General features: G+C 43.7%; 1 protein-coding gene across 1 annotated transcript in view; it reads right to left on the bottom strand.

Annotated features, from left to right (window-relative positions):
• Positions 1 to 5,920: 5,920 nt before the first annotated feature.
• The window catches only part of hsd17b3 (hydroxysteroid (17-beta) dehydrogenase 3), a 67,786-nt gene continuing 60,748 nt past the window's right edge, over positions 5,921 to 12,958 (bottom strand). Inside the window, exon 13 of the transcript XR_009655521.1 lies at positions 5,921 to 6,765. The gene's annotated coding sequence lies outside the window, so the exon portion shown is untranslated. The remainder of the gene's footprint in view (positions 6,766 to 12,958) is intronic.

Raw genomic sequence — 12,958 nt, 5'->3', positions numbered from 1 at the left:
AAAGCTTGTTGAGATTGTAAGCAGTCTGATGCAAGCAAAGTCAAGGCAAGTTTCAGACTACTCTATTCTTTTTTGAGACAAAAACATGAAGGATTGCATTCATGTTTCAAAAAAGTACTTGATAGCTTCATTGTATAAAATAGTTGTTGCCCACAGTATAATCACCAATTCAGCAACTTCTTACATTAAACAAAAGAAAATTCGACAAAAGGCTTTAATGCTTAGTAATGCAAAAATCATTCGTATCTATCAAGATATGACCCCATTACTTATAATGTTACCTGTTTTTGATGATGTTTTTCTTCATGGTTTCATATATTACTATAGTGCAAAATATAATTATTTAGAAGCCTTCTTCTATTCACAGGATTGTATAATTTCTAATTTTGCTGAATTTTAAAAAGTACTTTTTACATGGAACCTTACATTTACTGCAGGCATGTAATGCAAGTTTAACCCTTTTGTAGTCTTTGACCTAAGACAACCTACACTGTCAGTTTTACAGAAGAAGAAGCCTTTATTTGTCACATGCACACTCAAGCACACTGAAATTTGTTCTCTGCAATTAACCCATCTGAAGCAGTGAACACATACACGCACGCACACACACACACACACACACACACACACACACACACACACACACACACACAAGTGAGCAATGAGCACACATATACTCAGAGCAGTGGGCAGCTATGCTACAGCGCCCAGGGAGCAGTTGGGGGTTTGGTGCCTTGCTCAAGGGCACTTCAGCCCAAGGCTGCCCCATGTTAACCTAACCGCATGTCTTTGAACAGGTCAAAATTATGCTGAAAAGAGAAATAATTAATTATTACAGCATCAATGTAGATGAGTGTTTCTGTAGCAAACACCTTATTTCTGATCCTTGTTTCATGGAAAAAGAACATTGCTGAAATAGTGGAGCACTTGAAATTCCCTGTTGTAAAACCCAAACCTCTTTCAGTTAAAGGCAGTACTTTTCTTATCAAATAAATTAACTACTCAACAATGAGCAGCTTTACATACAGCGAACAGAGGTGAAATGTCTGCTTTAGAAATCCCCCAAACAGATTAATGGTTTGAAGTGTTTTGAAGAATTACAAATGTGCAGCTGATGGGTGTCCTCTACAGGACAAATGCTCACAAAGCAAGCTTTAATCTTCTGCTTGATGACTCATTTACTTATTTCAAGTTATGAGTCAAAATTTCATTTATAGTCTTTTAATAAACACCAAAATCTTAATCACTCTACTATTTTTTGCTTATTGAATTTTAATGAGTATGTGCATAGACTGCTAGTATACTTTTTTGGTATAAAAAGGACATATTATTTTAAAAAACCCTCACTTTTTCAGTGATTGTACACATACATAATCTGGAGGGTGTATCTGGAGTGCCTACCAGCCAGCAAACTCTGAAATAGGACAACCCAGTCAGTTTCTTTTGTCCTGTCTATTTCTGAAAATGTGCTTCAACAAGCTGTTCAAATTTGGCTCCCCTTTCTATGTCACAAGGGGAGCTCATTAGAATTATGCCACCCCCTTCATCTGAGTATCTCCACTCATGGTTTGAGAACTGACTTTGTGAATGAATATTCATGAGGAAAGTGCTACCTGATTAGGCAGCAGAAGAGGGGGTGGGGTGAGCAGTGGCTTATTATCATTTAAAGGAACAGGCACTCAAATCAGCCATTTTGAACAGGACTGTTTAGACAGGGTGAGAAGGGATCTGTGGTGCTTTATCCTTGTGGTATTTTGACCAAACCATGTCACAGACATTTCATTAAGACCTCAGGGGACTGTGTCAACTTGTGGAAAAGGGGTATGTCACTTTTAAGTCACATTCCTCACAGGTCTGAGGGAAAACAAGTTTTCTGCATACTGGGATACATAGAAAATGATTGATTCTTTTCACTTGATGTCTATTGAAGATTACTATCTGGTACATTAAGATGGTTTCTATAGATTCTAGATGATATCAATGAACATAGCTCTGCTTGAGTTTAGAGCAGGGGCTCTCAACCTTTTCTACTTTAAGGCCCACCTATTCATACTTGTAACGAGTGGGGACCCATTAAAAAAACATCAATTATTTTGGCTCATCTATTCTATTAGAATCTAATAATCTATTGTAAAGTGTATTAATGGGATGCCACATCACTCCCTGTTACAGATGGGAGCCCAGGAATTAAATAAATGCAATAAAAACAATAGGTATTTCATTTAAAACTGTATGGATGTGCCAGAAACCAACATAAAACCATGCATGCAGGGCATTCTCAGTCTAAAGGGATGAAGGATCCTAAAACAGAGTCTGGTCGATTAACACAAGAACTTATTGCCATGTTTGTGTACAACAAACAAAGAAGCTATTAAAACCAAGAAGTACACTCAAGCAGTGGATATAGAAACCATTCAATGGGATAGATCCTAAAGCTCATGACCATAGGTGAGAGTCGGAACGTAGATTGACCGGTAAATTGAGAGCTTCGCCTTTTGGCTCAGCTCCTTCACCACGACGGACCGGTAAAGCGACCGCATCACTGTGGAGGCTGCACCGATCTCACGCTCCATCCTTCCCTCACTCGTGAACAAGATCCCGAGATACTTAAACTCCTCCACTTGAGGCAGGACTTCTCCACCAACCTGGAGAGGGCAAGCCACCCTTTTCCGGTCGAGAACCATGGCCTCGGACTTGGAGGTGCTGATTCTCATCCCAGCCGCTTCACACTCGACTGCAAACCGCCCCAGTGCATGCTGAAGGTCCTGGTTTGAAGTAGCCAACAGGACAACATCATCCGCAAAAAGCAGAGATGAAATCCTGTGGTTCCCAAACAGGATTCCTTCCGGCCCCTGGCTGCGCCTAGAAATTCTGTCCATAAAAATTATGAACAGAACCGGTGACAAAGGGCAGCCCTGCCGGAGTCCAACATGCACTGGGAACAGGTCTGACTTACTGCCGGCAATGCGAACCAGACTCCTGCTCCGTTCGTACAGGGACCGGACGGCCCTTAGCAAAGAGCCCCGAACCCCATACTCCTGAAGCACCCCCCACAGAATACCACGGGGGACACGGTCGAATGCCTTCTCCAGATCCACAAAGCACATGTGGACTGGTTGGGCAAACTCCCATGAACCCTCGAGCACCCTATGAAGGGTATAGAGCTGGTCCAGTGTTCCGCGACCAGGACGAAAACCGCATTGTTCCTCCTGGATCCGAGGTTCGACTATTGGTCGAATTCTCCTCTCCAGTACCCTGGAGTAAACTTTCCCTGGGAGGCTGAGAAGTGTGATTCCCCTATAATTGGAGCACACTCTCCGGTCCCCTTTCTTAAAAAGAGGGACCACCACCCCAGTCTGCCACTCCAGAGGCACTGTCCCCGACCGCCACGCGATGTTGCAGAGGCGTGTCAACCAAGACAGCCCCACAACATCCAGAGACTTGAGATACTCAGGGCGGATCTCATCCACCCCCGGTGCCTTGCCACCGAGGAGCTTGCAAACCACCTCAGTGACTTCGGCTTGGGTAATGGACGAGTCCACCTCTGAGTCATCAGCCTCAGTCTCCTCAGTGGAAGACATGACGGTGGGATTGAGGAGATCCTCAAAGTATTCCTTCCACCGCCCGACAATGTCCCCAGTCGAGGTCAACAGCTCCCCACCCGCACTGTAAACAGTGTTGGCAGAGTACTGCTTCCCCCTCCTGAGGCGCCGGACGGTTTGCCAGAATTTCTTCGAGGCCGACCGATAGTCCTTCTCCATGGCCTCCCCGAACTCCTCCCAGTTCCGAGTTTTTGCCTCCACAACTGCCCGAGCTGCAGCACGCCTGGCCTGCCGATACCCGTCGGCTGCCTCAGGAGTCCCGGAGGTCAACATGGCCCGATAGGACTCCTTCTTCAGCTTGACGGCATCCCTTACTTCCGGTGTCCACCACCGGGTTCGGGGATTGCCGCCACGACAGGCACCGGAGACCTTGCGGCCACAGCTCCGAACAGCTGCGTCCACAATGGAGGTAGAGAACATGGTCCACTCAGACTCAATGTCCCCCGCCTCCCTCGGAAGCTGGGAAAAGCTCTCCCGGAGGTGGGAGTTAAAGACCTCCCCAACAGAGTGCTCGGCCAGACGTTCCCAGCAGACCCTCACCATACGTTTGGGCCTGCCAGGTCTGTCCAGCTTCCTCCTCCGCCAGCGGATCCAACTCACCACCAGGTGGTGATCAGTTGACAGCTCAGCCCCTCTCTTCACCCGAGTGTCCAAGACATAGGGCCGGAGATCAGATGAAACGACTACAAAGTCGATCATCGACCTCCGACCTAAGGTGTCCTGGTGCCACGTGCACTTATGGACACCCCTATGCTCGAACATGGTGTTCGTTATGGACAAACCGTGACTAGCACAGAAGTCCAATAACAAAACACCACTCGGGTTCAGATCGGGGAGGCCGTTCCTCCCAACCACGCCCCTCCAGGTGTCACTGTCGTCGCCCACGTGAGCATTGAAGTCCCCCAGTAGCACAATGGAGTCCCCAGTCTGAGCACCCCTCAGTACCTCTCCCAGGGACTCCAAGAAGGCCGGATACTCTATACTGCTATTTGGCCCGTAGGCACAAACAACAGCAAGAGCCTATGGTCATGAGCTTTGGGTAATGACAGAAAGAACAAGATCGCGGATACAAGCGGCTGAAATGAGTTTCCTTCGCAGGGTGGCTGGGCGCTCCCTTAGAGATAGGGTGAGGAGCACAGTCACTCGGGAGGAGCTCGGAGTAGAGCCGCTGCTCCTCCACATCGAGAGGAACCAGCTGAGGTGGCTCGGGCATCTTTTTCGGATGCCTCCTGGACGCCTCCCTGGGGAGGTGTTCCAGGCATGTCCCCCTGGGAGGAGGCCCCGGGGAAGACCCAGGACACGCTGGAGGGACTATGTCTCTCGGCTGGCCTGGGAACACCTCGGTGTTCTTCCCGAGGAGCTGGCCGAGGTGTCTGGGGGAAGGGAAGTTTGGGGTTCCATGCTTAGACTGCTGCCTCCGCGACCCGGTCCCGGATAAGCGGAAGAAGACGAGACGAGACGAGACGGGATAGATCCTTACATGTTAAGGATTTTTCCTACGAGTTGGAAAATTATCCATCCATTGAGTTCCCTAACATCTCAAACTACCTGGTGCTGCAGACATCGTTCTATATGGACAAACACATGAAAACCTGGAAAAGCATGGATGTGTACAACTTTTTATATGTGGCTGGGTTAAAGATCTGGGTATCAGGACACTATAAGGTAGACGGATCTAAGTGCAGGAAGAGTATTTATTAGCAGGCGAGATATTTACAAAAACAAAACACAAATGAAAGTAAAGCAGAATCAAAAAGTAGAGTATTTAACCAGTGTTATAAACATGGCTAGAAACAAGTGTGATAATGATAATACTTCGTAAAGCCTCTGTGAAAACAGCATCCGCATCTGTGCATGCTGATTGTGCTCAAATCAGTATCAGGTGTTTCCCATAACGACTGGGTCCCAAGAGCATGCACAATGCACTCCATGAGCGCACACAGCTGCTCAAGCTGTGCCAGACTTAAGCGCACAAAGGTGTGACAGTCAGATGTTCACCTGCTGTGTGACCACAAGTTTTAGCTCATGTGTATATTGCCAAGCATCGCCACCAAAATGCCTCATTTTCATAGATAACCCATCGCAAAGCATCACGAGCTGTAGTGTGACCATAGCTTAATGAAGTAGATGTGATGTCGGATGCAACCCAGCAATTGTACGTGACTACAAGTAAAAATTAGCTTCAACTTGAAAAAAAATTATGGCCCACTAGATGGCGCTAAGTGGGCCACGGCCCAGTGATTGAGAAACACTGGTTTAGAGGGATGAAGGTTTTCAATAAAAACTATTGAAAATTACAGGTTATTACAGGTCTGTACAGTTTATTACAGGTTATTACAGGTAATTACAAGCCACTATAGGTTATTACAGATCATTACAGGCCATTACAGGTTGTTACAGGATATAAAGGGTTATTACATGTTATTACAGGTCATTACAATTCATTGCAGATTGTTACAGATTATAAATGGTCATTATAGGTTGTTACAGATCATTGTAGGTTATTATAAGTGATAAGTACTGTGATGCTACTGTCATTAGAAACTAGCTGTAATTTTTTTGCCAATACATTATTACTAGTGTAACACATCAATAGTCAACATATTTGTAATTTCACCCAGCAAAAATATCCATATACTATCTTTTTTTCATTTGATGAAAGTAAATTGTAGAGAGTTCATATAAAATATTTACATTCATTCCAAACTGATTTTCTGCAAATGGATGGGTGGAAGTGTACCATTTACAAAATGCATATATATATCACAGTGGTGTAGTGGTTAGTACTTTCACCTCACAGCAAGAAGGTCCTGGGTTCGAGCCCAGTGGCCGACAAGGGCCTTTCTGTGTGGAGTTTGTATGTTCTTCCCATGTCTGTGTGGGTTTCCTCCAGGTGCTCCGGTTTCCCCCACAGTCCAAAGACATGCAGGTTAGGCTAACTGGTGGCTCTAAATTGACCAGAAGTGTGAATGGTTGTTTGTCTCTATGTGTCAGCCCTGCGATGACCTGGCGATTTGTCCAGGGTGTACCCCGCCTTTCGCACATGGTCAGCTGGGATAGGCTCAAGCTTGTCTGTGACCCTACACAGGATAAGCGGCTACAGATAATGGATGGATGTTCTCCTCTGGCCCCATCTTGATCTGCACATCTAATCTTGTCAATTCTTGAGTATATAACAGAGGAAGCCCAAAGTTGCTTAGAATATTATTAGGATTTCCATTTCTAAGCTTCAGTGCATATGCAAGGATGAGCAAATAGGAGTCAACAGATAAAACCTTTATTAATAACTTTTACTAATTAAACATGCCTTAGCTGGCTTCTTGAAATAACTGCTAGCTACTTTCTGTAGCTAGCTTTAGCCAGTTGTTAGAATCCAAACTTATTTAGACACCAAACAGGAGGGTTGAATATTAATATTCACCTACTTACTAGCTTTGTTAATATTCACCTACTTCTTCTTAAGTATGTGTGACATAGTTATACAGTGAAATAAATACAGTAAGAGCTGATCAAAACATTCTGTAAAATTACAGTATTTGCAATATCTGCCTGAAAACGTTCATTCAAATGTCTGGTTTTTTTCCATAGGTTATCTTAGCTAGGCTGATCTCACTGAATGAATTAATGAATTACGTTCACCATATTTTCAGTATGCAAGACTTTAGTTCAGCCATGTTCAGTTATTGGAACTCCCCCCAGTTATTGGAAACACCCCCCGTCCCAATTTTAGCATTGAAGGATGGCATGGTGGTCCTCGCACCTCCCAAAAACATATAGTGGTGCTTGAAAGTTTATAAACCCTTTAGAATTTTCTATATTTCTGCATAAATATGACCTAAAACATCGTCAGATTTTCACACAAATCCTAAAAGTAGATAAAGAGAACCCAGTTAAACAAATTAGACAAAAATATTATACTTGCTCAATTATTTACTGAGGAAAATGATCCAATATTACATACAGTTAGGTCCATATATATTTGGACACTGACACAAATTTTGTTTTTTGTTTTTACCTGTTTACTGAAACATATTCAAGTTATAGTTATATAATGGACATGGACATAAAGTCCAGACTTTCAGCTTTCATTTGAGGGTATCCACATTAAAATTGGATGAAGGGTTTAGGAGTTTCATCTCCTTAACATGTGCCACCCTGTTTTTAAAGGGACCAAAAGTAATTGGACAATTGGCTCCAAGGCTATTACATGGGCTGGTGTGGGCAATTCCTTCATTATGTCATTCTCAATTAAGCAAATTAAAGGCCTGGAGTTGATTTGAGGTGTGGTGCTTGCATTTGGAAGATTTTGCTGTGAAGAAAACATGCGGTCAAAGGAGCTCTCCATGCAGGTGAAACAAGCCATCCTTAAGCTGCGAAAACAGAAAAAACCCATCCGAGAAATTGCTACAATATTAGGAGTGGCAAAATCTACAGTTTGGTACATCCTGAGAGAGAGAGAGAGAGAGAGAGAGAGAGAGAGAGAGAGAAAGAAAGAAAGAAAGAAAGAAAGAAAGAAAGAAAGAAAGAAAGCACTGGTGAACTCATCAATGCAAAAAGACCTGGACGCCCACAGAAGACAACAGTGGTGGATGATCGCAGAATAATTTCCATGGTGAAGAGAAACCCCTTCACAACAGCCAACCAAGTGAACAACACTCTCCAGGAGGTAGGCATATCAATATCCAAATCTACCATAAAGAGAAGACTGCATGAAAGTAAATACAGAGGGTTCACTGCATGGTGCAAGCCACTCATAAGCCTCAAGAATAAAAAGGCTAGATTGGGCTTTGCTAAAAAAACATCTAAAAAAGCCAGCACAGTTCTGGAAGAACATTCTTTGGACAGATGAAACCAAGATCACATCACATCACTCTACCAGAATGATGGAAAGAAAAAAGTATGGTGAAGGCGTGGTACAGTTCATGATCCAAAGCATACCACATCATCTGTAAAACACGGCGGAGGCAGTGTGATGGCTTGGGCATGCATGGCTGCCAGTGGCACTGGGTCACTCGTGTTTATTGATGATGTGACACAGGACAGAAGCAGCCGGATGAATTCTGAGGTATTCAGAGACATACTGTGTGCTCAAATCCAGCCAAATGCAGCCAAACTGATTGGTCAGCATTTCATAATACAGATGGACAATGACCCAAAACATAAAGCAAAAGCAACCCAGAAGTTTATTAAAGCAAAGAAGTGGAATATTCTTGAATGGACAAGTCAGTCACCTGATCTCAACCCAATTGAGCATGCATTTCACTTGTTAAAGACTAAAGTTCAGACAGAAAGGCCCACAAACAAACAGCAACTGAAAACCGCTGCAGTAAAGGCCTGGCAGAGCATTAAAAAGGAGGAACCACAGCGTCTGGTGATGTGCATGAGTTCAAGACTTCAGGCAGTCATTGCCAACAAAGGGTTTTCAACCAAGTATTAGAAATGAACATTTTATTTACAATTATTTAATTTGTCTAATTACTTTTGAGCCCCTGAAATGAAGGGATTGTGTTTAAAAAATGCTTTAGTTCCTTACACTTTTATGCAATCATTTTGTTCAACCCACTGAATTAAAGCTGAAAGTCTGAACTTCAACTGCATCTGAGTTGTTTTGTTCAAAATTCATTGTGGTAATGTACAGAACCAAAATTAAAAAAATGTTGTCTCTGTCCAAATATTTATGGACCTAACTGTATCTGTGAGTGGCAAAAGTATGTGAACCTTTAGGATTAGCAGTTAATTTGAAGGTGAAATTAGAGTCAGGTGTTTTCAATCAATGGGATGACAATCAGGTGTGAGTGGGCACCCTGTTTTATTTAAAGAACAGGGATCTATCAAAGTCTGATCTTCACAACACAACACAACACATGTTTGTGGAAGTGTATCATGGCACGAACGAAGGAGATTTCTGAGGACATCAGAAAAAGAATTGCTGATGCTCATCAGGCTGGAAAAGGTTACAAAACCATCTCTAAAGAGTTTGGACTCCACCAATCCACAGTCAGACAGACTGTATACAAATGGAAGAAATTCAGGACCATTGTTACTCTCCCCAGGAGTGGTCAACCAACAAAGATCACTCCAAGAGCAAGGCGTGTAATAGTTGGCGAGGTCACAAAGGACCCCAGGGTAACTTCTAAGCAACTGAAAGCTTCTCTCACATTGGCTAATGTTAATGTTCATGAGTCCACCATCAGGAGAACACTGAACAACAATGGTGTGCATGGCAAGGTTGCAAGGAGAAAGCCACTGCTCTCTAAAAAGAACATTACTGCTTGTCTCTAGTTTGCTAAAGATGACGTGGACAAGCCAGAAGGCTATTGGAAAAATGAGACCAAAATAGAACTTTTTGGTTTAAATGAGAAGCGTTATGTTTGGAGAAAGGAAAACACTGCATTCCAGCATAAGAACCTTATCCCATCTGTGAAACATGGTGGTAGTAGTATCATACAGTACGTTTACATGCACATCCAAATCGAGCTGCTGTCGGTAATCGAGCAAAGGGTCCCAGCAGGGGTGCCAGAGAAATCCAATCCTACATGCACACAAGGAAATCGAGTTATTGCGTGAGGTACATTGTGCACCCGAGCCACAGGTGGCGCTACATGCCCCATCGTGTTGGTACACTTCCGGTTGTCGTCATGAAGAAGAGCTATTCAAGAGTATAAACAAAGTTATCAGTTCCGTGTTCACAAGAAGAGTGTTTGTAGTTTGTATGTACGAACAGAAGTGTTCCTAATAAATTGGGCGGCTAAGGTGAAGTGTCCTGCCGACCGAGGCTGTTTTTTTTTTTTTCTACCGAGGCTGTTGTGTTTCCCGCTTGTGGTCTCGTCACTCGTCACTTCTGGAAGGGGCAGTGCTGAAGTAAGTAGCTGGACTACGTAGCTCGACAGGGTTTACATGCACTAAGTAGCTCGGCAAAAATCACAATCTAGGTCGTGCAGCTCGATTACGAGAAATCAAGTTCGGTTCAATTTCAGCCTAGCTAAGGTGTTTCCATGCCATTTAGAACTTCGATTTCAGTCGAGCAACGGCAGAAATTCGATTTTCTCTATGTGCATGTAAACGCACTGACAGTTTGGGCCTGTTTTGCTGCATCTGAGCCAGGACTGCTTGCCATCATTGATGGAACAATGAATTCTGAATTATACCAGCGAATTATAAAGGAAAATATCAGGACATCTGTCCATGAACTGGATCTCAAGAGAAGGTGGGTCATGCAGCAAGACAACAATCCTAAGCACACAAGTCGTTCTACCAAAGAATGGTTAAAGAAGAATAAAGTTGATGTTTTGGAATGGCCAAGTCAAAGTCCTGACCTTAATTCAATCGAAATGTTGTGGAAGGACCTGAAGTGAGCAGTTCATGTGAGGAAACCCACCAACATCTCAGAGTTGAAACTGTTCTATGTGGAGGAATGGGCTAAAATTCACACCAGATACTGGTGTCACACCAGATACTGAAAGCAAAAGGTTCACATACTTTTGCCACTCACAGATATGTAATATTGGATCATTTTCCTCAATAAATGAATGATCATGTCTAATATTTGTCTCATTTGTTTAACTGGGTTCTCTTTATCTACTTGTAGGACTTGTGTTAAAATCTGATGATGTTTTAGGTCATATTTATGCAGAAATATAGAAAATTCTAAAGGGTTCACAAACTTTCAAGCACCACTGTATCAGTGGGTGAATTGGCTATGCTGAAATAACATGAATGTGTTAATGTATGTGCATAATGCTCTGTGACTCAGGGCATTGACGGTGTATTCTTAGATCATATCCATGGACTATAAATTGTAACATGAAATTGAAGATATTTTGTCATAGACAGTACCAGTCAAAAGTTCGGACACACCTCCTAATTTAATAGTTTTTCTTTACTTTTGTTAATTAAATGACATGGCATGTCTTAAAGTAATGATGAATGTTGTTTCTCTTTACTTAGTTGAGTGGTTCTTGATATAATATGGATTATTACAGTGTGGAATCGGGCTATTTGTTGTATTTATTATTTACTATTTGATCTTAAATGCATTAAGAAGGAAATAAATTGCACTAAATAATTTTTGACTAGGCACACCTGTTAACTGAAAATAATTCCAGGTGAGTACCTTGTGAATCTGGTTAAGTGTGGCAGCAGGGGTGTCGTTGAATGTCAGCTGTGAACGGCAAGGAGGCAGGTTGAACCAGCAGGTGTCATGTGATGAGATGCACCTGTGTTGAATTACTGGCTGTCTATTGATCTGTGTCTGTGTGTGTCTTGCAGACGGCCAGGTACAAGAGAGAGAGCTGTGTCACCCCACGTGTGTGTTTGTGCGAAAGCATATATATTAGTTGTCACTGAAAAATGTAAAAATAAAAAGAACTCGCCTATTCTGAAGCCTGTTTCCAGTTCCTCTGTTTCCCACAAGTTAAAGAGGTGTTACAAAGATGGCGAAGCTTGGGACTGAGGAATGAATGCAGCCATGGAGTCTGAACCAGTCAGAGAGCTCCTCCAAATGCTCACCAATGACCTCCAGCACCAGCAGCACACCCTCGTCGCACTGTCAGTAGATAAGGGCTGGCACTTCCAGGATCTGCTCAAAGCCCAAACAAAAGACTGACAGGTGATTCGGAGCTGGATCCAGTTCATGGATGCTCCAGCCGTCATCCCTGCGGCCTGTGTGCCTGTCCAGCTGGTCATGATGGGGCCACAGGACGACCGTGGCACCTTCCTTAAACTATTCGAGCACGTTGTGGAGGTGAGCTCATGGCCAACCTCACAGTGGATAGCTCACCTATTGCCGATCCTGTTGGAGGAAGCCCATTTCATAGCTCGGCAGCTCCCTGCCACCAACATGCTGAAGTACTCCCACTTGAAGTGAGCCATCCTACAGCAAGTCGGTCGCAGCCCAGAACAGTAGTGCCAGTGCTTCTGCTCACTGGCATACGGTGAAGTGGGCCAGCCATTTGCATTCACACAACAGCTCCGGGATGCCTGCCGACAGTGGCTGCTGGCTGGCGAGTGCGACATCGAGTCCATCATCGAGCGACTGACACTGGAGCAGTTTGTTGCCCAGCTTCCGAGTGAGATGTTAGCGTGGATCCAGTATCACCAGACAGCATCACTGGAGGAGGCAGTCCGGCTGGCTGAGGACCAGTGTTGTTTTCGTTAACGATGACGAAATTATTTCGTTAATGCACCTTTTTTCATGACTAAAACGAGACAGTGACGAGCTAAACATAACTCTTTGATCATGAAAATATGACGAGACGTATCTGCTGTTTTTGTTGATGAGACGAGGCGAAAATGTTAGTGGGTTGGCTATAGGACTATCAAAATGCATGGCGTTTCCTCTAACGGTGTGTGCAACC

The sequence above is a fragment of the Neoarius graeffei genome, chromosome 10 (assembly GCF_027579695.1).
Source record: "Neoarius graeffei isolate fNeoGra1 chromosome 10, fNeoGra1.pri, whole genome shotgun sequence".
Lineage (NCBI taxonomy): Eukaryota > Metazoa > Chordata > Actinopteri > Siluriformes > Ariidae > Neoarius > Neoarius graeffei.
Note: the sequence above shows the minus strand (reverse complement) of the source record. Positions and strands in the feature narration are given on the sequence as shown.